This window comes from Scatophagus argus, chromosome 6, assembly GCF_020382885.2.
Source record: "Scatophagus argus isolate fScaArg1 chromosome 6, fScaArg1.pri, whole genome shotgun sequence".
In the NCBI taxonomy this organism is placed as follows: domain Eukaryota; kingdom Metazoa; phylum Chordata; class Actinopteri; family Scatophagidae; genus Scatophagus; species Scatophagus argus.
In genome coordinates, this window is record NC_058498.1 from 18705009 (window position 1) to 18730272 (window position 25264).

General features: G+C 42.5%; 1 protein-coding gene across 1 annotated transcript in view; it reads left to right on the forward strand.

Annotated features, from left to right (window-relative positions):
• Window positions 1-392: 392 nt before the first annotated feature.
• Window positions 393-25264, forward strand: part of dab1a (DAB adaptor protein 1a) — a 179401-nt gene continuing 154529 nt past the window's right edge. Inside the window, exon 1 of the mRNA XM_046390847.1 lies at window positions 393-1001. The gene's annotated coding sequence lies outside the window, so the exon portion shown is untranslated. The remainder of the gene's footprint in view (window positions 1002-25264) is intronic.

Consider the following 25264-nt stretch of genomic DNA (forward strand, 5'->3'; position numbering starts at 1 on the left):
AAATTTGCATCATCAAATATCTTTTTCAGTGCTTGGAGCAGTTCAGTAATCCTGTGGGAGTAGACACCATCAGGACAGTGGTGGTCAAATATAAGCAATAATGTGCAGATTTAACTTCCTCTTTTATGAAGTAGAGGAGAAGATCCTACCAGTAAAATCACTTTTTGAGACTGCTTTGACTTAACTTTAATTTGTTGTTTTCCTAAAAGAATGCAGCCAGGTGAAACAAAGAATACATACAGACTTTAGCATTTAAGGCATTTTGTTGCTGGTTGCATGTTGATATTTTTGATATGTTTTCCCTGTTGTGCCTTTCTTCCAGTTGCATGTGCACAAACACCCGAACACACCTCAGAGAGGATGAGTAATTATGTAAGGTGAGAGGATGGTAGCCTTGAATCTTAGCTGCAACATTCTTAAGTCTTCTTGAAAGTAAATCTCTGAGGTGAAGAGAAACTTGTGAGCTGAGCTTGATGTGTGCTTTACTAGTTGAGGTAGGAAGAAAGGATTCTGCTATTAGGTGGAATGTGGTAACTGTGAGAGAGGAGAGGAGGGGGCAGAGGCAGAGCGAGAGCAGGAGAGAAGCAGGCGGGGAGGGGGTGAGGGGGGGCTAGGTTGCTGACTCGGAGCTTTGCCGCGGCGAGCGTTGAGCTAGCGACTCTCTGAGCTCTGGCTGCGTGTGTGTGTGTCTGTAGGCTGCTGTGGTGCAGACCGTAGCCTAGCCACGTTAGCCTCCCTCCACCACTTCCACGGCTCAGTCAGCCTGCAGCTCTGGTGTACTTCAGCTGCAGTTAGGCTCCACAGTCTCTTAAGTGTGTCTGTCTGTAGCTGAGGATTTCCTGCCCTGCAAGGAATCTCTCTCTCTTTCCGGCCAAAGCAGAGCGAGAGAAAGACAGGGGGTAGAGTAAGACAGGAGGAAGAAGAAGCGACAGTGGGCCGGCAGTGACCTTCGTGGTGTGGTGGCAAAGCAGAGGAGGAGCAACGGGCACAGGATCCATCAGGTGTGTGTCAGCACATACAGGGATGAGTAAGAGAGAGTGTCTGCTGTGAGCTTGAATTTGTATTCAGAGGCTGTGCATAGTACAGTAGGAAGCATGCTTTATATATGGAGTAGAGAATTATGTCACAGGCAGAGATTTTCACACTCAAATGCATTGCAACAATTTCATACTGTAACAAAGTGCGAGTGTTCAGGTTAAGAAAGAAGTAGAGCTGGGGGAGAAGAGTTGTGAAAGAAGAAGATAAGCATTAAGAGAGATATTTCTCTATGACACGCTGTAGATGGATACATCCTCACGGAAGCCTGATATAGAGATGCTGATATGAAGAGAGAGCGGACAATATAAATAGAGAATACAGGAGATGGATGGAGCGGCGAGAGGGAGATGTATGCTGTGCCAGCTAGAGCTCTGTGACATGACGGACGTGTTTGTGTGTGTGTTTTCTTACTGGCTTGGACTTGGCTGGTGAGAAAAATCTCTGTATTGGAGTATCAATCACTGTTGGCTGGGCGCTGCCTCAAGGCTTCAGGCTAGAGAAGCTTGCTCTCACAGCTCTCCAGGAGCATCTGTGTCATTTAATATGTCATTTCATTTGTCCTCTCTGTGCATAATGCCATAGTATTAGTACATGATGCTTTTTTATTGGCACTGACAGGCTTGAGTCCCCTTTATAAAAGGAATTTTTTGTGGGAATTAGCTGGCCCTCATTTAAGGTGCAAACTATTGTGTGCTGTGCAATGTAGTGCACATCTACACCTGTATGTGTTAGTGACTTAACACCTGAAGTGATGACTCGCTATAGAAAATGCTGCCTAACATTTTGGAGGTTGAATCAAATCATTGTGGGATGTTGTGAGTGGGATTACTGATGGCCTGGGTTCAGTATTATCATTTTACCGACTGTAAGGCAGTGAATTTCAGCATCTACAGGTGGTGCTCTTCGCTTTTTCCTGTTCCTGTTGCCACTAGTATCGTGTCCCTGCCAATGGAATTATGTGCTTTGCTCAGCGGTACCTCAGCAGGATGAATAATATTGCATCATCTCAAAACACTTAGAGTTTTGATTTTTTTTCTAGAGGTTAAATTAGTGATTTTAGTCCTCATTGTATCATGTGTCAGCCTAAATGGTGAAGTATGTATACCGCTGACAGCGAGTTAGAAGGCAGGGAGATGTGGGAGGATTCAGTGGACAAGAAAATAGGAAAAGCAATTAAAATGTCTAAAGACATTCGCTCTCGATCCCAATCGAGGACCTCAGTGCATGTTTGTGTGTCCACATGTTTGTGAACAATGATATGTATGACAGCCAGAGCTAGAGTGAGCAGCATAGTGGGAAAAACTGTGTGTCTGCGCGTGTGTGTGTGTGAGCAAAGTCAGGGTTTGATACCTTAAGGATGGTCTGTCTTCTTGTATCTGTCTGCGTCTGTCTTTTGATGTCCTTTTTCCCACCACATCATGTCTTTCTGAGGTAACAACTAGACACTGACCTACTGAGAATAAAGCTTGACTCAGGCTAATCCATTCTGGACCCTGCATGACTCAGCAGCGGGTGCACACACAAGCATAGATATGCACACATGCACACACTTGTGGGCTAGTCTTGAGGTTGTTAAAATTCTGATCTGGCTTCTGTATTGCTACAGTGCACAATATTGACTGTGAATATTGGCCGTGATATTGAGTGGATATGAGTGATAATATTACTTTGTTTGAAAATAACAAAGGTCTACTGTGTCATACTGGCAGATGTAATATCACAATGTTTGCTATACCACATTTTCTGTGTATAAGTGTGTCTGAATGTGTATACAGGTACTGTGCAGAGCTCATAACTTTCTGCCCTCAGTACAGTAGAACACCATCTGTTAAACCAAGAGGGGGAAAATCCAATTACATTCTCCTTACACTGTCTGCCAACAATGAGACAGGCTTTTTATATCTTTGATTTTACAAATCTATTCCAATCATCAAATGGGCCAGATGTACCTAAAATGGTATGCTTGTACTGGATTCATTTTATGTGTGCATAAATGTGTGTGTATGTGTTTCTAGCTTAAGTGTGTTATCCCTGTGGAGGTAAAGGCTTTCCCTTGATAGATCCTGACAGCAGTACATTCCATTACATTTCATTATGTACGTAGGTGTTTGCTATGTAGCTTCCATGGATGGAGTTTGGTTAGAAGCACTGTGTGTGTGTGTGTGAGAGAGAGAGGGAGAGAGAGAGAAAGAGAAAGAGAGAGTGTTTGTGAATGAGCAATATAAATGCACATATTTCTTTTATGTGATGCACATGTGTATGTAAGGGCAGGCTTTATAAATGCACATATTTATTGTATATCTGCAGTATGTACCTTGTCCTTTTGTGCCTTTTATGCATTAAGAATCCTTGGACATGGTAAACGATGGATGTAGGGAATGAAAAGAGGAGACCATTTCTTCCTCTCATCCCTCTCTCTGGTGCTGCTTGGCGCTATCATGACTGTAATGAAGGCTCATTTATCTCCATCTCAGCACAATCTCATCATCCACAATGGGATTGCAGTAGTTCTGGAACAAGGATGAGTGTGTGTGTATTGTTTCGGGGACAATCATGTATGTGAGTATAAGAATGGATGTTTGAATGTAGTTAGTAGGGCACTTACCTGTTGATGTACCTGTTGAACTCACTGACTGAAAATAGGTCATATTTGATACCAAAGGTACCGTGTTTTGTTGTGTTTTGTCAGCACTGTGAGGGCAAACTGTCTGGCACAGAATTGGATCAATGAACATAGATTACATTCAGAGGTCAGGTTAAGTAAGCATCCATTTGAGCTGTGGAGCCACCTCCTCACCCTGGGGCTGAGAGGGAATGAAGGAAAGAGGAGAGGGCAGATTTAAAGACAGACACACAGAGAAACAGAAGGATGTGTGTAGAGAGATAAAGGCTGAGTAATGTCATCATAGGCCCCATGTCCTCCAGGTCTGATTAAGAGCCTCTCTGAGCACTCCGAGACGCTGCGCTGTGATAGGCCAAGGTCACAGCGAATCACGGCACAGCGCTGCAGATTGATGCTTAACTCCGTCAGGAAACGGACGAATCTAATTTGGCCAATGGGCTTCCTCTCCACTTCAGATGAAGAGGACGATTCCCCTCGCCCTGGGGCCCTCCAAGGAAGAGTGTGTGTGTGTGTGTGTGTGTGTGTGTTCATGTCTGCTGGCTTGCAGCCCAGTTGGATGAGTTTGTGTGTGTGTGTAGGGGGGGTTTAATTCTGCATGTGTTTTCACCATGTGTTAATGTGAGTGTCGATCCGTGTGGGTGTGTTTCTATCTCAATGTGTTTTTGTGTGTGTGTGTGTGTCTCTCTCATCCAGTTTGTGTGGCATCAACATACTTGTCAGTATGTGGTTAAGGAATGCATTGTAAGTGATTGGCAGGCTATGATATTAGTTTGGGAATAATAAGAGTGTAATAACTCAGTGGCGTTTGCCTCCGGAGAGTGACTCCCAGGTAATCACATTTACTCTACACAATCACTGTCTCGCACGCCAGCGCCCGGGACAGGACCACGCTTTTTCATTTCCTCTTATGAATGTCATGAGCTCTGGTACGTGTGAAGTGTTGTTTGTGTGTGTATGTGTGTGATGCTGTTGGTGCTGTCTCGGAGCTTGGTTGTGAGCGCAGACTGCTTGTGTTTGTATTTTACAGTCTCTGTATATGTCCATACAGAGACGTGTTAGAAAAAGGCTTAACATGCTGCTCTGTCCCCACCTGTTGTCGGTTGTCATATTTGGAGAAAGTCCTGCTATCCATACCCTGAATTATACAAATATGCACTGTTTATTTTCCTTTATGCGATTGGAAATAATAGTATTTCATGGCATTGTTTTGTAATTGTTTTGTGTATTATTAGTGTGTATATGTGTTCACGTGCATGTGTACTTTCTGTTGTTTGGTAGCAGCATTCACTTCGAGCAAAGCCTAAAAGCCTGGTGTTAAGGTAAAGCAAAAGCTAACAGGTCTGTCTGTGCAACAGAAAAGTTTGGCCTCCATCCTTCAGAGAAGTTAAAAAATAATGTGTATGCAGCAACAAAGTGCACAGTCACTGTTTTTTCCAGACTGATCCAAGGAGCTGTTGTAAGTGAAATGCAATGCGGCAGAAACTCAAACATCAATTATGGTGATGGAGTATGGCAGCGTTGGTTGTGTCGATGAAGACATATCTTGTTTGAGGAGAGGCAATATCTACACTTTAGGCACACCCTTTTATTGGAGCAGCAGACATTTTGCTCTTTTTTCTTGCTGGATTTGACCAGGTCCGTCTGAGCTGACAATAAACAAAAGCAGAGAGGCATCGCCACTGTCACGACTTAATGGTGATCACATCAACTAAATGTTAAACACAGTACTCCACATTTTATCACACTGTGTCACGACAATCTGATGACAATAGCTGTGGATGTTGTTCACTCCACATACTAATGGTGGCTCCATAATCTTAGTAAGATTGCTTACCAGCTAGACAAGTGATGCACTGTACATTATTTGGTTTAAACATTTAAATGCAATAATGCCCATAAAACCCAAAACCCAAAGTGACATTTACACATTGAATGACTTGTCAAGAGAAGTCACAGATTTAAAGATGTTCAAATTAAAATGTTATAAAATGGTATTATTTGGGAAGCTAATACCAGTTAATATTTGTTATTTTCCCTTAATAAATGACCTCAACAAATAACTGATTAGCTCTTTTGTTGTTGACTGATTTTATATTCTTTTACTCACTGATCAATTGGCTTATTGTCTGTGCTCTACACTTGCAAGCCTGTATACTGGTAAATCGTGGGTTATGTTTAGCTCAGGCACTACTAATGCAAGAGGATGTGGTGTAATGTTGCAATTCAACGTCCATACAACTAACAAAAAGAAAAAAGAAAAAGCGACAGAGAGAGCGAGAGGAGTTTGCAAAGTGAACAGTGTGCTATCTGTAAGGAGGTTTAAAATGTGGTACATCAGTGGAAAGAGAGGAAGGCAGCAGGTGAAGAGGGAGCAGTGAAGGGAATGGACCAGGGGTAACAATATTCCTGAGCTGGCAGATCGATAATATACGCTCTGATCCATAACATATTTATAGGAGGGAATACATTATTACTGTTAAGACATGTCAGGTGGGCAGAGCAGAGACACACACACAGCTCTGAGTTTTCACTGAGTGAAGGTGAGGGACACAACACTGCATATGGGCACAATGCCAAAGAATAACCTCTCCTCTCCTCTCCTCTCCTCATTCTTAACCTTGGGACACTCTGCAGAGCTCCATCTCCTCTCCTGTCCACCCCCCACCCCCACAGATGTACCCTCTCTGTCCATTTCATTTCCTGTCTTAATATCCTGATTGAAGTGGTCACCTTTCCCTGTTGTGGTTAATGAGCAGCAGGTGTCTGAGTGCAGCTCACTCGACCATGGCTGGGACCCAGGGACCAACACACAGTTTCTTTATCAGCCTTGAAAAGCAAAAGAGCCTGCAGTCCATCCTCCTAAAGCATTTTAATGGTTTTTCATTATTGCTGATAGCGAAGAGTGGAAATAAAAGACAGACACAGAACAACGTAAGATGTGGCACTAGTGAAGTGTGATACCCGGGTGTTAGTGAAATATTTTTTACTTTGTCTTAAATGTGTTTTCATTGGTTAAACTCTAAAACCTTGTTTACCTTGAAAACCTTGAATACTGAATCTTTGTGCTGGTAGAGTCCCAAAAACAAAGTGCAGGCTCTTATCCACACAGAAGTATATATCAAAGAGTTTGAGGTGCAATTTGAATCCACAACTAACAACTCTAATTAATAATTATTTTTATTATTTATTTTTCTGCCAATTATTTTCAAGAATAATTGATTAATAATTAAGTTTATAAAGTGTCAAAAAATGTAAATAAATAAAAAGTTCAGCTATCACACATGACAAACAAGTCTTGAAAAATGACTGAAACAATTAAAAATCAAAATAGTTGGTGATTTATTTTCTTGCAGTCAACTAATCATTGCAGCTCTGCACAGTAATAGTTTGCACACCATTAATGAAGTGAATACATTAATACGTTTTTGCACCGCCTTAATTTATTGATTTTGTATCAGCTGTTCTTCATAGTGCCTGTGAGAATACTGTGAAACAACATTTAGGATGTATTTTGTGTCTGTGGGCCTGAATTGGTCTGTGTGTGTGCGTGTGCAGCAGGAAAAAGGGTGAGGAGGGTACCAAACTAGTTATCAGTGGTCCTCACCTCCAAACTCAGTTATGTAACCTTGAGAAAGTCATTTAACCTCAGCCATGCTCCAGTGAACAGCAGATGACTGACTGTATGCACAGCACATCAACATTTGTCTGTGTGGAGCTGAACGGAAAACACAAGCACAGTAAACATAGTGATTGAGGACATTTCTGACAAGTAGGAAGACATGTTTAGGTTATATATTTGATGAGTGTAGAAATCAAGTAAATTAAATAAGAAAGAACTGATGCTTTATTTTTGTTGTCAGGAGGAAGCGGAGTACGTGCTAATGGATAGCTGCCATTTCCGAGAAACAGAAATACTAGAGAAACACATTCATGGTGAGTCAGTGAAGTTTTCAGCCTACAATGTAACAGTCCCAGTGGAATGTGGAAGCTTGGACACTCCATCTTTATGCTCACAGCTAAAAATAGCTTGGGTTTCTCACCATCACATGGTCCTCTGGGTATTTTGTTTGTGGGAAGTCAATAAAGGTTAGAGAAATGGGCACTGCATTCTTTGTCCACCTCCAACTTCAGGTATTTATCTCTAAGCCACAGCTGAGCTTAAACTGGGAAGAAGGAGAAAACATGGTGGACAGTCGGACATAGAGGCGGATGAGAGGGAGCCCACTCACAGGACTGATGCCAAGAGTCTGGCTCAGGGTTTGTAACTCTGACAGACATAGATACAGTAGGTTCATATGCAGTGGAGCATCATAGAAGGTGTGTGTGTGTGTGTGTGTGTGTGTCTGTACAATCTTTTCTGTTTGGGGAGTAAATCTTGCAAGGTTATCCACCACACATGCAGACGGGGACTTCATGATGCTTTTAAGTGCACCTTGTAAACTCTAAAATTAATAATTTGAATGGACAAGAGGGTTGTTTAAATTGGGAACGTTTTTTCTATTCCTTCTATACCACTTATTCGTTATGGTTGCAGGGGGACTGGAGCTCATCCCAGCTGACTATGGGCGAGAGACGGGGTACACCCTGGACTGGTCACTAGTCAGTCGCAGGGCCGACACAAAAACAGGCACAGGGAGAACATGCAAACTCCACACAGAAGGGTCCAGACCGGGTTTTGGACCTGGAACCCTCTTGCTATGAGGCGACTGTGCTAACCTCTGCACCACCGTGCCGCCCTTCTTTTTCTTTGTTGGAATTAATAGGCCATATCTGGCATTGCATTCTTGTCCACACCATATTTAGGAACAAGATGATGATAGTTTTCAAGTTGTTTTACTGGAGCATGATTCCAAGTTTGACTCTGGGTCTGGGCACTTATGTGTTCTCCATGTACCCAAAAACATTAGGTTAATTGGCTACTCTACTTTGTTCCTAGGTGCGAGTGTGTGTGTGTGTGTGTGAGGTTGTCTGTCTTTGTGTGTCAGCAATGCGATTGACTGCCCCCACGACCCTGACGGATCAGCAGTACAGCAAATGGATGAATGGATTTTTTAAATAATTAAATACTGACATCAAACCCAATATGCATACATTTTGGTAAAAAATATGCTTGTCCCGTGGATTTTTTCATGTATCCGTCAACAAGGAGTGTGTGTGTGTGTGTGTGTGTGTGTGTGTTTGTGTGTGTGCATGTGCATGTGTTCTTTCCACTGCTCCCTCACACATGGTTTCACTGCTGATGTCAGAAAAGCAGATTGATGCAGTTTCCCTCCTTTCTTTCTTGAGCTCTTCCCTCTCTCCCTCTCCTCTTTCTCCTCACTCTCCCTCCCCTCCCTCCCCTCTCTGTCCTCTCTCTCCCTCCCTTCTCTCTCCTCTCTCTCTTTCTCTTTCTGCGGTGTGAGTGAGGCGAGGCCAGACGAGTTGCTATGTCAGAGGGAATGCAGCAGTGAGGGAGGTGAAGCTTTATTTCTCAGTGAAAGGTGTATTTTTCTCTTGTCAACAGGCATGGCTGCATCATCCTCTCCTTGACTCCCCCCCGCTCCCAATCTCCATCTTCTTTTTCCTTACATTTCTCTGGCTCCTTTCCTTTCTATAACCACCCCCCCCCCCTTCTCTCCCTGCCTCGTATCTGGAGCTGTACAGAGGACAGATTGAGGGTATTATTTTTCTTCGACTGAGTTTTTCTGCCAGGCGGTGATACTGAAGGTCCCATTCTGCTCCTGTGTCCAAGATAAATCAAAAACATTTTTCTACAGCTGCAATCAATGCCCTAGCCCTTTTTCAACAGCTCTGCCTTCTTCCTCTCTCTCTCTCTCTCTTACACATAGGCACACACTCTTACACACACACTTTCTCTCTTCTGTTTCTTCCTGAGGCGATGGTTCTCTCTTGAACGCTGACATCAGATAGCCTCCCTCCAGCAGTCCACTCCTCTGGGAGGGATTTGCATCTCATCTGCATATCATTACAGATTTAATAGAGCAAACCGGGCTCCATCCTGAGTGAAAATGACAAGGGGGAAGAGGAAAGGTGAAGATAGCTGGGGAGAGTCAGTCTGCTGGTGACTGTCTGTGCCTCCAAGCAGCTGTTTCTGTATAGCCTCAGTCTCACACCCAGCTACGAAACCCTACAATTAACCATATTGTTGAAAAATAAAATAATGTTAATGTTTTAGAGAGCAGAAAGTGAAAGTGGGACAGGGTTCTGTTTTGGAAGTAAGAATTCAAAGACACATTTACACACATTACAACTAATATATATCTTTAATAACTTAATATGTCCTCTTTCGAGAGGCCAGGATGGGTTACACCTAATTTGTTTGACATGTCACCAAACCTCATTGGAAGGGAAAAATGATTATAGATATGCGCAAGCTAAGAGTTTGATGAGTATGCTGCTGCACAGGCAACAATTTCATGTGAGCTATACTAACAAATGAAGTGTTCTTTTGGTTCCTTATCAGTTGTAAAACTTTGATTGTAAACCTCAGGAACAGACCCACAGACCAATGAAGGAAACCATCAATGACAGGTTGCATGGCGTTACAGAGGCCAACAGCTGGAACAGCAGCTAGATGTGATGTAACGTCAGGCCTTCAAGTGCTCAACTTAAAGATATACTTTAGAGTATTTCCCCCCCCAAAAAGATAACTCTTTAGACTGTATTTAATTATTTTCTTAGTATTTTTGCTTTGTTCAGGGAATTTCTGGTCATCACTGATTCTGGATGAAGACACTCGATTGTTTAATTTCATTGCCAAGTTGCCAAATACTGACACTTTGGGTTGGTGGCAAAAATGTCCACTTGAGCTCAAAGATGTGAGACTCAACTAACTTTCTTACTGCACCTTTGAATGGTGTGTTTGCAAACAGTAACTGATAAATCCTGCGTAGTATCCCTTTAAATGCATCACAGCAGCATCAGTGTTAACACAGAAGAATCACCCAAAAGACAATTTTTAAAACCACAAAGTCACTCTGCTGTCATTAGAATGCAGTAGATGAACTGTTTAGCACAGTACTTAGTATTTTGTTCGTCTTCTCATATTGCACCAACTCCCAAACAAGAACACACTTTCACATAAACTTAATAGGGCAGAAAATATGATTTGTTTATGTAAATTCATATCAGTCAGCGTGTGACAATCCTGAGATAAAGCCTGGCGTATCATACAGGCCTTTTTTAATTACCTTATTATGCTGTCTATCCGCAGCAGCAAACTCCTGGAAGGAAGAGGCTTTTTCAATTAGGACTTCACCCCCGATCTGAGCTCTGCTCTCTGCCACACACTTTGTTATTGTGTGTGCGCATGTGTGTGTGTGAATTACTTGGTAACCTTTCTAATTTCACACTTGTTAAGTTTCCATGTAAAAGGCAACATTTTAGAAGGAAGCCCTCAGGATGGGTGAATGTCATTAGTGATTGTGCATGTGTGTGTCTGTGTGTGTCCCTGTATGTGTGTATGTCAGTGGCTTGATGGTAAAATCAGAGGCAGGTTCAAGTCCCTCATGGGCCTTTTTATAGACAGAGTTGGACACACACAGACACACACCAACAAACACGCAGACAGAGTACGTCACCATATTGTTGTTTACACTCCTCCGACCAAATGACGTGATCAGCCATTTGCTGTTGTTGGTGATCACACTGTGCTGTGTGTTTATGTGATGGCGATTATGCCTTCTATCTGTTGGTTTCTCTCTCTCTCTCTTTTTCTCTTTCTCTTTCCATCTCTTTCTCTGTCTTCCTCTCTCTCTAATTTATGTGTTGTTGTTGGAGCTGGTGCTGATAGGCCCAGAGATGGCATTTAGCTAAAGAGCAGAGAGGCTGTTAGCTTCTCCATTCATCTAATCAATCTCACTAATGAAACCACTGTCCTCTCCACAGCCTCTTTTCTCCCTCTCTTCTCTCATCCTTCTCTCTCTTCCTCTCTGCCCTTTACCCCCTCATCATTTGCTCTCTCTTTGTGCTTGTGTCATTTTACTTTCTTGTGGCACGCTGCTACCCATTTTAATTTTGTTTCCTTCCTTCCTTCATTCCGTCCTTCCCTCCTCCCATCCTCCCTACCTTTGTGCAGCTGTCCTAGATTCACCACTGGTAGATTTGTTCCCAGTGAGGCAGCTTTTTCTGGTGTTTGCTTCCTCCATTTCAGCAAAACCTGAGTCTCCTCCCCTCCCCCAGCAGAATAGATGGTGGATTGACCCAGTTAGGGTGAGAATGGGTATTGTACTGGGAGTGTGTGTGCCAAGGTGTGTACATCAAGTCTAAGTGTTTTCACATGTACACATGGGGCTACATGTACATGCATGTGGACTTCAAAGTGTGTTGATCCTGTGTCGGTGTGCTGGTGCTTTAAAAGAGCCATTTGGTTTAACGGTTGATCAGTTTTTAAGTGGATACTGAGGCATTGTTGAAGGCACAATGTCAGTTTACAATGCCTTCTTGTTATACATGAATGCAGCAGATGACGTGTATTTATTGGTTCCAGGTGCTCAGATGTGACCATTTTCCTGCTTGCTGTGGTCATACATGGTAGTAAACTGAATATATTTTCCTTTAAAACTGTTGTTCATAGAAAAGGGCATTTTGAAAACATGACCTTGACCAATGGGCATATGTTCCTTTTTCTATGCCAAATGACTAATCCATTATTTTATTTGTAGAGGGCAGATAAGTCAATAATGATGGAAATTGTTGATTTCAGACCCACAGCCTGGATAATATCTGAGCTCTGACTGGTGTCTTAACAGTCAGGTAAGCACACTGTAGTGCAAATTGTTGTTTTTTTTTCTTGCCAAATATATTATTTTCTATGTCACCTGATATATATCTGTATATGAGACAGTATTGTTTACTTACCTGAGAAACAAGAGAAGCTAGGTCCAACTTATCCTCCATTTTTAAAAAATTGGCATCTTTGACCCACAGTTAGTCCAGTTTCACCACTGAGACCTATCTGGTAATTTTACATAAACCAGAAGTACTGTTGCTATGGTTACCTCAAGTTTAATATTGCATGCTGATTTAGTGGTTTTGGGTGAATAATGTTAACAGAAACTGTTGTTTGAGGTCATTCAGGTTAAACTTAATTAGTGACAGAATTTTGTATTTTCTTTTGTCATGGCAGCAACAATACATCTTGATTATTCGGTTACTTCTTTGGCCATTGATCATCTTTCAAATCTTTTTCTCCTCTCTTACATTCGCTGCCAGTTTGGATATCTAAACAAATGTTCAAAACACATCCAGGTATAGTGAGCAGATATGTGAAGTAGAATACACAGGAGAAAGTGAGTAAAATTGCTTAAAGTGATGAAATGTCTCTTTAATACACTAACTCTATCTAGACAGAGAGAGATAGAGAGAGAGAGGATTGCCCTGGGGGTCTCTCTGTTTGTTTCTCTGCACCACTTCATTCTAAAATCTGTTTTGTATGTCTGTGTATGTGTGAGGCTACTTGTGTCTATACTGTAGTATATTACTGTGTGTGTGTTTGTGTGTAGCCTTGGGGTGTTGATGTGTGCTGGACAGAGACCCTACAGAGCGCCTTTGTGGAGAAGTCTTCCCTGCAGCAAGGTCGCTTCTTCTCTCTCTCTCTCTCTCTCTCTCTCTCTCTCTCTTCTTCCCTCACTCCTCTCCTCCCTCCATCAGTACATCTCTGTCCTTCATGAGCAACGTCCATTGTTTTAATGTGTCTCTCTGTTTCTTTCTGTCTCCCCCTCACACACACTCTCACACTGACAGCCAGACAAAAAGCACATGCTACATGAATTAATTTTTTGAAGGCAGGTCTCTGGTGGGGGCCAGTGGCTGTGCCTATAGTGGAGAATATAAAGTGGAGTGTATGTCTTACGTGGTGAGTGTAATTCATGTGTTTCCGTGCCTGAATGTGTGTAGTTGTGACTTTTGGTCTGCTGGGGGATGCCACTGATGATAATGTGTAGATATGCTGACTTTTGTCAGAGGACGAAACATGTCCTTTGTACTGCATTGCTTAGGCAAACACACACATATAAGCTTATATATATACAATTCATTCGCAAAGTTGATAATATGTTGTTCCTGTGTTACATACAGTATATAAACACACAAAACATTATTCATTTTCAGCAACACATACACAGAGGGACATTTTGTCCTTGTAATGCTTTGATGTACACCCAAGCATGGTACTTTTAGTTTGCTGTGTGTGTGTGTGTGTGTGTGTGTGTGTGTGTGTGTGTGCATAAACTGCAGGACAGCGATACCGTAATTCCCCAACTCTCCCACTGTGAACAGAGGAGCCGCATTGCCACAATTTTACCTTTGAGTCTTTAATACAAACACATTCTCTCTCCCTCCCTCCCTCCCTGTCTCTCTCTCTCTCATACACACACACACACACACACGCACACACACAGACTCGCCTCAGTTGGACGCACATCAATCATAGCTCCAGCCTCACCTGTCATTGTCTTTGTTGTTACCTATACAAACATCCTTTTCCTGGTCCACCGAGTAAGGACCCCAATCAGGATTTACATACACAACATGGCACCTTTTTGCTCCCATACACACTCACTCCCACTGGGAGGGAAAAAACACAACAGCACATTTTTCAGCAAAAAGCACAGAGAACAGTTAGAAAAATATTGGTGAAACTGAGAAATACAAATAGAAATGGTTTCTTTGTAGAGAAGTTAAGTTGATTTGTGAATGTGATAAAAAAGGAAAAGAAAGTAGAGATCACAAATGTGAAATTGGGACAATCGAGTCAAAAGGAGGGAAGGTGAGATGTGTGTGTGTGTGTGATGAGCCTGCATAAACATGCGCAGTGCTGAATGCTGATCAGGGACAATAAAACCTCCATTAAAGATTTATTCTGGAGAGACAGGATAAGCAAGGGCCATATGATAGAGAGAGGCAGACAGGAGGTTGGAGGGAGGGGGAAGAGAGAGCACTCAGGTTTGTGTCACAGAGTGGATTATACCAAAGACACCTCTTTCCGCCCATCACTGTGAGACACACACACACACACACACCCCCACATGCACACACATGGGTGCTCAGATTGTGTGCATTTTAATAGCCCTGTCACCTCCAGCTATAATACCAGACAATGGCTCTTTGAGCAGACACCCGCCTTCAGAAGTGTCTTTCGTGCTTCCTGACAGACTGGAGCAAGAGCTAACTGGCTAGCTCACCACAATTATAGATCTCATCTGTGTAGTCACAGAGCTACGGCAAACTTTAGCACAACAAGCCTGAGGCCTCCTCTGTCAAAAAGTCACCTGGACCTGGCTGTGCTCCAGGCGAGACACCCATGGGGAAAATGTAATCTAATTCATGGATCTCCTCCTCCAGTGAAGTGTGTTGTCAGCTTTATTTCAGAGCTCTATGCCCCCTCCACCCCCCACCCCACCCCTTCCTATAAGCACCTGCTTTCATTCTGTTGCAGATGATTGAGATTCAGAGTTGATGCTAAGGACATCTGAGCAGGTATTTTATTGTTCCCCTCACTTGTGACTGACTAGGTGACATGCTAAATGTATGCAGAGACAGAAATGGATAAAGGGGCTCTGTGGAGAGGGGGGGGGGAGACAGAGAAGGATATTAGGGAGGAGAGGTCTAGAGAGCATCAGACATGGGGAACAGGGACTCAAGAGTTGATGGAGATGGAAAGTGAGGAAGGGAGAATAAGGGAGGAGAGTACAAAAAGCACTTGAGACTTGGGGAGGAGAAGGTGGAGGAAATGGGAGGGAAAGGGCATGCAAAGGGCAGCTGGGACAGTAGAGGGCAGGGTGTCTCAGGAGTGGGACATTTACTCTGAAGTCGACCAGCTCTGCAACAGAATCAATCGAAAAGATCCCCATGTTGGCTGCCAGGATTACTGTGTTCGTCTGTGTGTGTATGAGTGTGAACGTGTGATTATCAGTGTGTTTGAGTACACTGTGACAAGGATAATTATGTTTGATTACTAAAGACCCCAGTGAGAGTTTGCATTATCAGCCATTGTACTCCTTTGGTATTTTCCTAAGCCTTGGTGGTGAGCTGCCATCGCTCTGTGTGTTTTCCTGATAGCTCTGTCTTATTCCTTTTCTGTTGGGCTTGTTAAACAGAAAGTTCTGCATAGTAAATATAAAGTTTGAATTAGTGTCCGTGATTGATGTTGAGGAGGGCAGTTTTACAGCACAAAGCTGCACAGGACACAGAACAGAAGTGCAATTCATTTAAGGGTAGTTCAGCCAATAATTAATAATAATTAATTTAATTTGTAGGGGACTTTTATAGTGTTTACACATTGCTTCATCAGACACAGTGAAAGCACACGACTCAGCCAATAAAGGGAGGTTTATAAAAAGCATTAAAACAGCAAGTTAAACAATGTAAATGAATAAAGATGAGTTAAAGGCACACAGGCACAACAATAATGAAGAATTAAAGGTACACAGCGCACCATACTACTGCTGGTCTATAAATGCAAATTTTAAGAAGGGATTTTAAAGGAAGTCAGATTCTGCTGTCTGAAGTCTTGAAGTGAGTACACATTTTCCAGATATGAAAACCCCTTCTGATAAGTTACAGGGTATGGAAAAACTATAGAGGCCCTGCCAGGTGGTGCAACATCCATCCATCCATCCATTTTCTATACCGCTTATCCGTCAGGGTCGTGGGGGAGCTGGAGCCTATCCCAGCTGACTACGGGCGAGAGGCAGGGTACACCCTGGACTGATCGCCAGCCAATCACAGGGCCAACACACAAAGACAAACAACCACACACTCTCACACTCACACCTAGGGGCAATATAGAGTAGCCAATTAACCTAATGTGCATGTTTTTGGTATTGTGGGAGGAAGCCGGAGTACCCGGAGAAAACCCACGCAGGCACAGGGAGAACATGCAAACTCCACATAGAAGGGCCCAGACCAGGATTCGAACCTGGAACCCTCTTGCTATGAGGCGACAGTGCTCACCACTGCACCACCGTGCTGCACCTGGTGCAACATTAATCTTCAAATCAAATCTGAACTTAACATGAAGCAAATAGAGAGGAGCTGGACTGGTATGCAGATGTCTGTCAGCACCAATAGGATCTGAACTGCTGCGGTCTGAACCATTTGGAGGTGAGGTGGAGACCTTTGTCAGTCCTGAGAAAATGAAAGAGCAAATATTTTCACCAGGGCACTGAAAGAAATAAATGGTTTGATTTGAAGTTTTTTTTTGCTGACTTTCAGAAAACAGCTTATTTGAAATAGCTGGTTTCAAACTAAGAAAACAATGAGGGAAAATGATGAAATTGTTGTGGGGATATGAAATAGTAATACCTCAGTCTGATCTCTCGCTTTCTTTCTGCTGTCTTACCACTTCCTCTCATGTTTAGTCTTTGTGTTTGTTTCTCCTGGAGCATTTGGATCTGTGTTTGGAAGAGGGTTTGCAGGTTATTAGCAGTTTGATCTCCATCTAGTGTGTGATTACATCTGAAGTGGAGCCAGTGCTTGTTGTCCAGCTCCACACTGAGCCTGCCGATGCTGGCCAACACCCTGTGCACCACACACAAACACACACACGCACGCACACACACACAGATAATTAACCATGGCTGAGCGTCAGACATTTGTCTGTGAATGTGTGTGTCATGGATGGACTGATGTCCTTACAGTAATGTTGTTAGTGTGAGTCAACTTTAGACCCAGAGGCTGTAGAAATATCTTTCACACATGTGCTTTCATACTCTCTCTTTCTCTCTCACACACACATGCACTCAAAGACACTTGCACACACACAAAAGTCCAGGTTTTTAGTATTTATCATACATTATTTTAGGTTGTCTCTGCAGTCATGCAGTCATAGCTCCAGCCTCTTGACAAACAGTCAAGAGGCTGTGCTCTAGGACACTTTCAGACATTCAGAAATGCTCATATTTTCACTTATATATTAACACCAAAAAAAGTTTAAACTACTTTGGGTGGAAGAGTGCAAATTCATCTGCAATATGATTCTGCAGCACTCAAGTTTAACTGAGGTTACTATATTGATGTTTTCAGCAAACAACTTGATTATATAAGGCTGATTTAGTAAAACAATTATAATATAGAATATGAACATTTTAAGAATAAAACGTTGGTTGTCTTTATATATAATAAATCCACGTATTTTTTTAAAACATATAATTAGAGTCAGACCTTCCTCATCTATAGGGCTGGAAAGGGCACGTGATCTCACAATGCATTGTGCACCGCGGTCACCATTTTTGCGGGCAAAAGTGTTTTGTTTACGTCACTTGGTGTTAGATTAGATACGGTACTGCGAGAGAGAGAGGCACTCCATGAAAATGAACCGTACAAAAGAAACAGACAATGGACCATACAGAGACAAGCTGGAACTCAAAAATTACCGATACTGAAAAAATGAGTAAAATTGGTGGAATCGATCCATATGAGCACGTGCAGTGATATTTGTCCGGGTTTGCACATTGTATTTTCAATTGTTACCTCATCTGCAGTGGTATTTATCTGTTTGCTCACAGTTTTTTGCTGTTGGCACCTTATCTGCACTGTTACTGGAACTTTAACAGTGTCACTGCACTGCACAAGAATGTTTGTAATAAACTGAAAAGACTTTAAAACAGTAAGTGTTCAGACATTATTGCCTGAGTAAATGGCACATGGTCTCACAGAGGACTTCTTATGGCTCGATTAAAGTAGTTGGAATATAGTTTCATATATTGCTACTGAACTACAATATTTATTATCACCATCAGGCATAATTTTATTAACTTTCTTTATACAGTGTAGGCCTGGTGTTTGTGGCCATGTGAGCAAGTATCAGGTGAAGACATTTTCCATATCAATGACATGTTAAGGATAAATAAAAATAAGCAGAGGAAGATTAACAGCCATTAATTTTGTTTTCAGAAAAACACCACCAACACCAGTCTGAAAATGAAAACACACCGAGATGAGTCGGGTGATTGCACTGAAAGTGATGTTTGGTCGTCTCATGGCTTCTATCCAGGCTATTCGGCATCTCCTTGTTGGCTCACAGATCCGAAGTCCTTGGCTTTGCTTCCATGTTGAAAATGAGAAAAATGTCAGCCCATTGTTTTTTTAACCAAAGCGATCATGTGAACGATTGTGGCAGTTACGATTGTGACACAGCATGTTTGCACCATGTTTTAACTTGTTAAGACAAAACAACAGAACACAAGAGCAGCGTCACACATGCAGCCGGCGTAAACACACTTTTCAGTTGCCCGCAAAGCCCACAATGCATTGCGGTTTACCCACTCTGCTTAGCAACCGTATTTATGCCAGTCCTGGTCTTTTTTTTCCCTTTTTGATATACTAACCTCTCAACTGATCATATTTACTTTCTTCTGAAAATAATCCTTTTAAAATTATATTGTAACATATCCCAGCCTTGATTATCCTTAAAAGATAAATGAACTAGTAGGTACAGATGCAGTTTATAGTTCCTTTACACTTGCACACCCAGTGAACTTAAATTTTTGTCCTGGTCAGGTCTGTTTTTTTCTGCTCAACCAGCCATTAAGCATAAGCTGAGGTAAAGCTGGATCAGAGACTTGGAGGACAGGAGTTATTTTGGAGACGCTGCTCTGAGATCACGCTGTGAGGCTGGAGCTGTCCATGGTGCTGAATCTTCCAGGCTGTGTTATGTCTGATGTCAAACTAAACACTGTAGGTCACTTGCTGGCAATAAATATTCACAAATGCCCTGATGCTGTTTTTAGCCTGATCTGCATTGTCATGTTTTGTCATATTTTCTCTTGTGCAGCTCTTCTGTTGTGTATCCTCTCAGAATGACTTTGAACTGCCTCCTCTCATTGTGTCCTCCCACAGGCAGACCTCAGGTCAGGTCTGCCGTTCGGTTCTGATTGCAGACAGTTTTTGCTTTTGCTCTGTTATACAGCTCAGTCCTCACAGTGACCTTTGCCTCTGGTCTGCAGTGCATGCCTACAGTGGTCTAGTCATCCTTTCTGCCTGTCTTTTGGTCCATACTGTCATCTGCTCTGTCTTCTCTTTGTCTTCCTCCACTCTCCTTAGAGCTACTGCAAGCACCTAAGATTAAGATGAGGGGGACATTCAACTGCCCCCCCTCGCTTCAGCTCTCACTCTTTTCCTCTCCTCTTTCTCCTTCTGTGGGTGGGGCAGATGATTGTGATGCTGTGAACTGCAGTATGCCAACAATGTCTGCATGAACTGAACAAGCTTATGACTGACTGGATGTGTGGGTCTTATCTTAGTTATTAGTTTATCTGCATGACTATCTGGGTTTCATAGCTCTACTGTCTCTCTCTATCACCCCTCCACATACAGTATTAATCCATTCATTCCCTGTTCACCAGCTCTATCTGACTAAAGCTCACAGATAGTCTAAAGGCCATAGATAAGGCTGACATGTCTTTGTCTCCCTTCACACTAATTGAATTGACACCAATTGCTTTACATCAAAATCAGACTCAACACACTTGTGACATTTGGTATCTTTCTTTTTTTTTCTGCCGTAGTACCATTCCATTCAGTGAGTGGTTCTAGACTGTATGCAGATGCTTAGTGCACTATGATTGACAGTGAGTGTAATTTGTATTTATATGTGTGTGTGCCTATGTGACACAGCGGGCACTGTTAATGTGTAGCGGGTGAGCCCTCTTGAGCAGTGAAATCGGCTTATTTCCAACAGTCTCTGAAAACACCTCAGAGGTGTGTTAATGAAAGAGCAGAAAAGAAGGGATGAACACTCCTCTAATCCTAATTTGTGTCTACTGCTGCCCTCCACCCCCACCTGCCCCACAGTCTCTTCTGTCTCTCATTTCCTCTCTGATTTGGGTAGCTATCAAATTTATACAAGCAACATTCATGTAGCAGTACAAATTCTGGCTCGCAAGTGGACCGGTGGTTTGGAAATATTAATGGTTTATTCTTCACACATCTTTTCATGTTAAATGACTGATGTAAGCTGTGAATCTGGCCGTATGCCCTGGTATTGTGCCTGGAGTATTAAACAGCATTTTGTGACATTAGACTCTGGCATTTTTTGTGTAGCCCGAAGGCACATCCGGATTGATTTCTGCACAACACCAGTTCTAAAAACGATCCCATCTCTGCCCTCGTCCTCCAACCCTTCACTGAAATTGTACTCATTTATGAAAACACAGAAAAATTACATGTGCTGTCATTAAATAAAGAAATAGTGGATGTGTGAAGTGAAAGAGAGAGAGACAGAGAGAGAGAGAGAGAGAGAGAGAGAGAGAGAGAATATACAAAGCTGTGGGGGTTGAGTCATGGTGTTGCATTGTGAGCTTTGGGGCAGGCTTATTTTTAATGGCTGGACTGGGGCTAAATGAGCTGAATTAATGGGGTCTGCTCTGAACACTTACATGCTTGCTAAACATACATTTCATGCATGTGTGTGGGTGTCGTTATTAATTGGGTCATCTTTCAACCATTTCATGCCCTAGACTTCATAACCTACACTTGCTGGATGTAGGTTTGTAGACTACAATCTTAAATGTCATGGATGTTTCACATAATTCTGCAAAATGCTTTCGAAATTCTCTATTGTTGCATTGTAGCATGTGTTTTGTAATGATTTTTGTTTTAAACACACTTGTGTTCTGTATTTATTTGAGAGGCTTAATATCTTTCTCTCTCAGTGGACTTTTAACTTATCAGAATTTTTGCAGACACATGCAGAATATCAATCATGCCTCTCACATATGTGTTCCCTGGTGATGGTGTGTGTTCACCAGGCCAAGTGTTGGCTTACAATTAAAGGGCCGTTCCCCAGTGTGTTCACTAAAACAGTCTGGTGCAGGATCACTACAAGGAGAATGTGGTCCACATCCCCCACCCTTATCCTTCTTTCCCTCGATCTTCACTTTCCTCCAGCTCTTCAACCCCCCAGTTTTTCCATCTACCAAGTCTTCCCCTGTCTACAAACTGGTATCAGTATGCATCTCTCATCTGTCATCAAAAATTCGTCGTCCCTTCCCCCTGCTCGGGACGGGATTGGTTCTGTATAAGTCAGCCTCAGCAGGGGGCTGACTCCCCACAAATAAGGCTAACCATTCTGACATGAAACGGTACAGCCTCAGAAGAACAAAGAGTGGTGTGTGTGTGTGTTGGCACATCCATGCGGGAATACGATATGGCTTTGTGCTTGTTTATGTGTGTCTGCTTGCTTTTGTCTTAGTGGACTTGTTTCAGTGGACGGGGGTGGGGGAGCTAATGTTTATTCAACATTGGTGCGAATGCACTACATCCTCATCTTCTTTGGCCTAGCATGACCACTTCAGGAGTGTTCTGTGTGTGTGTGTGTGTGTGTGCTATGTGTAAACTGGGTAGAAAGACCGAGAGACAGGAGGATAAAATAGAGTTTTGGCAGAGGGGAAGTTCAGTGAGGAGCAGGAAGAACTCTACCCTTTATGGTCTCTGTCTATCTGTCTCTCACTCTCTGGGCCTCCTGTCTATCTTTTCCTCCTTCTTTTCCTCTCAGTTTCTTACTCAGGTGGCGTTGCCTAAGGGGTCAGCATTGGGCAGGATGTTTTCAGACAGATTATCTAGACAGTGAGAGGACCATGTTCAAACAGAGGGTCATTCAGACTGTCTTGTTCGATCCACAGGCAAAACACACACAGAACAACCGTGACTCATTTTGTCTCACAGAAGAAAAATCCTCTTGATAATAACTGAACTCGGGCCTCCATCTTGCACTTGAATGCACAGGAAACTGCAAAAATACCACTGCCAGGCTGTGGGTAGCTCAGAGGAAGTTCATCCTCACTCTCTCTCTCACATACATACACACACACACACACACACACACACAAACACACACACACACACACACTCACCTCATGTTGTGCAGGATATTGTACAAGTGTTTCCTCAGCAATATATTATCTGATTAGGCTAAATTAATGAGACCCAGTGGAATGGTAAAACTTCTCTTTTGCATCCTTCCTTCTAGTTATCTCGCCATCCCTTCATCCTCCATCTTTTCCTCACACTCGTTTCACCCTACAGCTCCTTGCGCCCCTGATTTTATTCCTTTTCTCTGTGTGCTCCTCCCCCCTCTCCCCTTGCCAGTCATTACGCCTCTGCTCTTCTTTGCTGTGCTCTAATTGGATAGGAAATGAGTCAAGAAAAATGTTTTATTGTAGATATTTGGACCTTCTTTTTTTGACCATCTTACCACTTTAATTAGACACATTCTGCAGCGAAAGGTGCCAGACTGATTGCTGTACACACTTTCATATGGACAACACACATATTGTATATGCGCCAGCGCACACATGCTCTCAAGCATTTCTGACTGAGGCTGCACACAGAGCAGTGTTTTTGATTTGCCACTAAGTTATATTTAATCTGTGTGCATGCAGTATAATGTGTGATTAAATCCTGCTTGATATGTGTGAAAGCGAGGAGAAGCTGCTAGCTTTAACTAGCTGCCTGTCTTAATATGTGAACTGGCATGAAAAGAGGAGGCAGGAGATTCCCTCATCCCACTGTCTGATTTTCTTATTAAATACACACTCCTTATAGGACTCTCCTGTAGACAGTGAGATGTGATATGTGTGTGTGTGTGTGTGCCTTTGTGCAGACTTTGTGATTCTTCTTTGATACAGGGATTGTTTGGCCTCTGGGCTACTGGACTACCTCACAAACTGCCCACAGTACATGAGGGCATGGAACTGTGTGTCTGACGTGTTGGTCTGCAGCACAAGAGCCCCACAGGGAAAGGTCCTGGCTCTGTTTCTTTTCACCCTCTACACTGCAGACTTTAGACACAACTCAACGGACTGTCACCTGCAGAAGTTCTCTGATGACTCTGCAATCGCTGGCCTTGTGACTGAGGAGAATGATGCAGAGCACAGAGAACTGATCCAGGACTTTGTGGATTGGTGCCAGCGGAATCGCCTCCAGATCAACGCGGGGAAAGCAAAGGAACTGGTGGTGGATTTTCGCAGGTGTGGTCACTCACCCCCAACACTGGTGAACATCCAGGTAATGGACATTGAGATAGTGGACTTTTACAAGTACCTGGGTGTTCACCTCAACTGCAAACTGGACTGGACAGACAACTCCACTGCACTGTACAGGAAGTACTCTGGCAGCACTGGGCAGCTTTTTCAGTGGAAGGCTGCATCACCCCTCAGTGCGTGAAGGAGCCTTACAGCCAGTCTTTCTTCCCTGCTGCTGTGAGACTGTACAACCAGCACTTCTCCCGGCAGACCCCATGCACTCCACAGCAAATTGAATCTCAGTAAATCACTGTGCAATAATTCCCCATCTTAGTTCAATGCAGAATTTTTTTGTACTGCTAACTATTTACAAATTGTGAAATTCTGTAAATATTGTGTGTGCATTGTGTGTTTTTGACAAATCCTAATATATCTAAAATATCCTCATATTTTTTTTACTTTGTATATCTTTTTTTTTTTACTTGAACCACCTTTATTTTTGCTATCCTTGTGCTGCTGTAACAATGTGAATTTCTCCAGTCCAGGACTAATAAAGGCCTATCTTGTTTATTTCATGATGCAAAATATACTTCATTATGAGGGACACTGAACATCAGGACAGAGAGGGAGAGAATCTGAATGTGTGTGTGTGTGTGTGTGTGTGTGTGTGTCACCTTGGGGCTGCTTCTTGTGATGTTTAAGCAGAGTTTCATGTCTCCCCTCATTAAATCAAAAGGAACAGATCTTTTTGAAAAATTGCTGGTGTGAGCAAGAGAGTGTGCATGTGTGCTTTTGTTTTGTGGAGGCGGAGGGCTGTCATTGGCTCACTTTTAACAACACAGTCACAAAGTTCACATGTCACTGTGCAGCACGCAGTGACAGAGAGGGAGTATCCAAGAGCACCATTACCTATTTTCATTCACATGGGACATGTTTTAATATGCAAAGGGTGAGAGGAGTGAGGAATGGCGTGCCATACTGTGCGGCTTTTACATGGATGTAGGGATTGGATGAACTGAAGGGGAAGGCTTTTCATAAAGTATAAACATACTTTATAGTGAGTACTATTTGTTAATCTTTAGCTCAGTACCGGCGACTTTACTGTCATTAATGCTATAATCCCAATGAACTTGTATCTTCAGAGTTGATTTTAAATGTGGCTGCTGTTTGGTGATTAAAAGTGATTAAAAGTTAATTAAACATTTTTTAATTAGTTCTTCTTCTGTTCTTCTGTGTTCGCTGCCCATTTCTGTCCAAGTAAGTCATTTTTCCCCCAGCTGATTAAACAAATTCTGTATTCTTACTCAAATAACATAACATAATATTTCCTAACTCTGACACATATGTGAGTTGTTATCTGTGTGTACTGTCTTAACTTCCAGTGCTTACACTGTGATAACTTGTGTTATTTTTGTGTGTGTGTGAGAGTTTATCTGTTAGTGTAAAGAAAGAGAAAATGTATTTATAATTTATAATGTGTAAGTAATAGATGCTGTAAAGATGTATCAGCTGGTGAGAATCAAAACAGAGAGAGTCTTCACTAGCATAGCTTTGTGTGAATTACAGATGTGTAATGCACAAAAAAAGTTCAGAAGTCACCTTGAAAACAACAATGGTTGAAGACAGAGACAGAGACGGT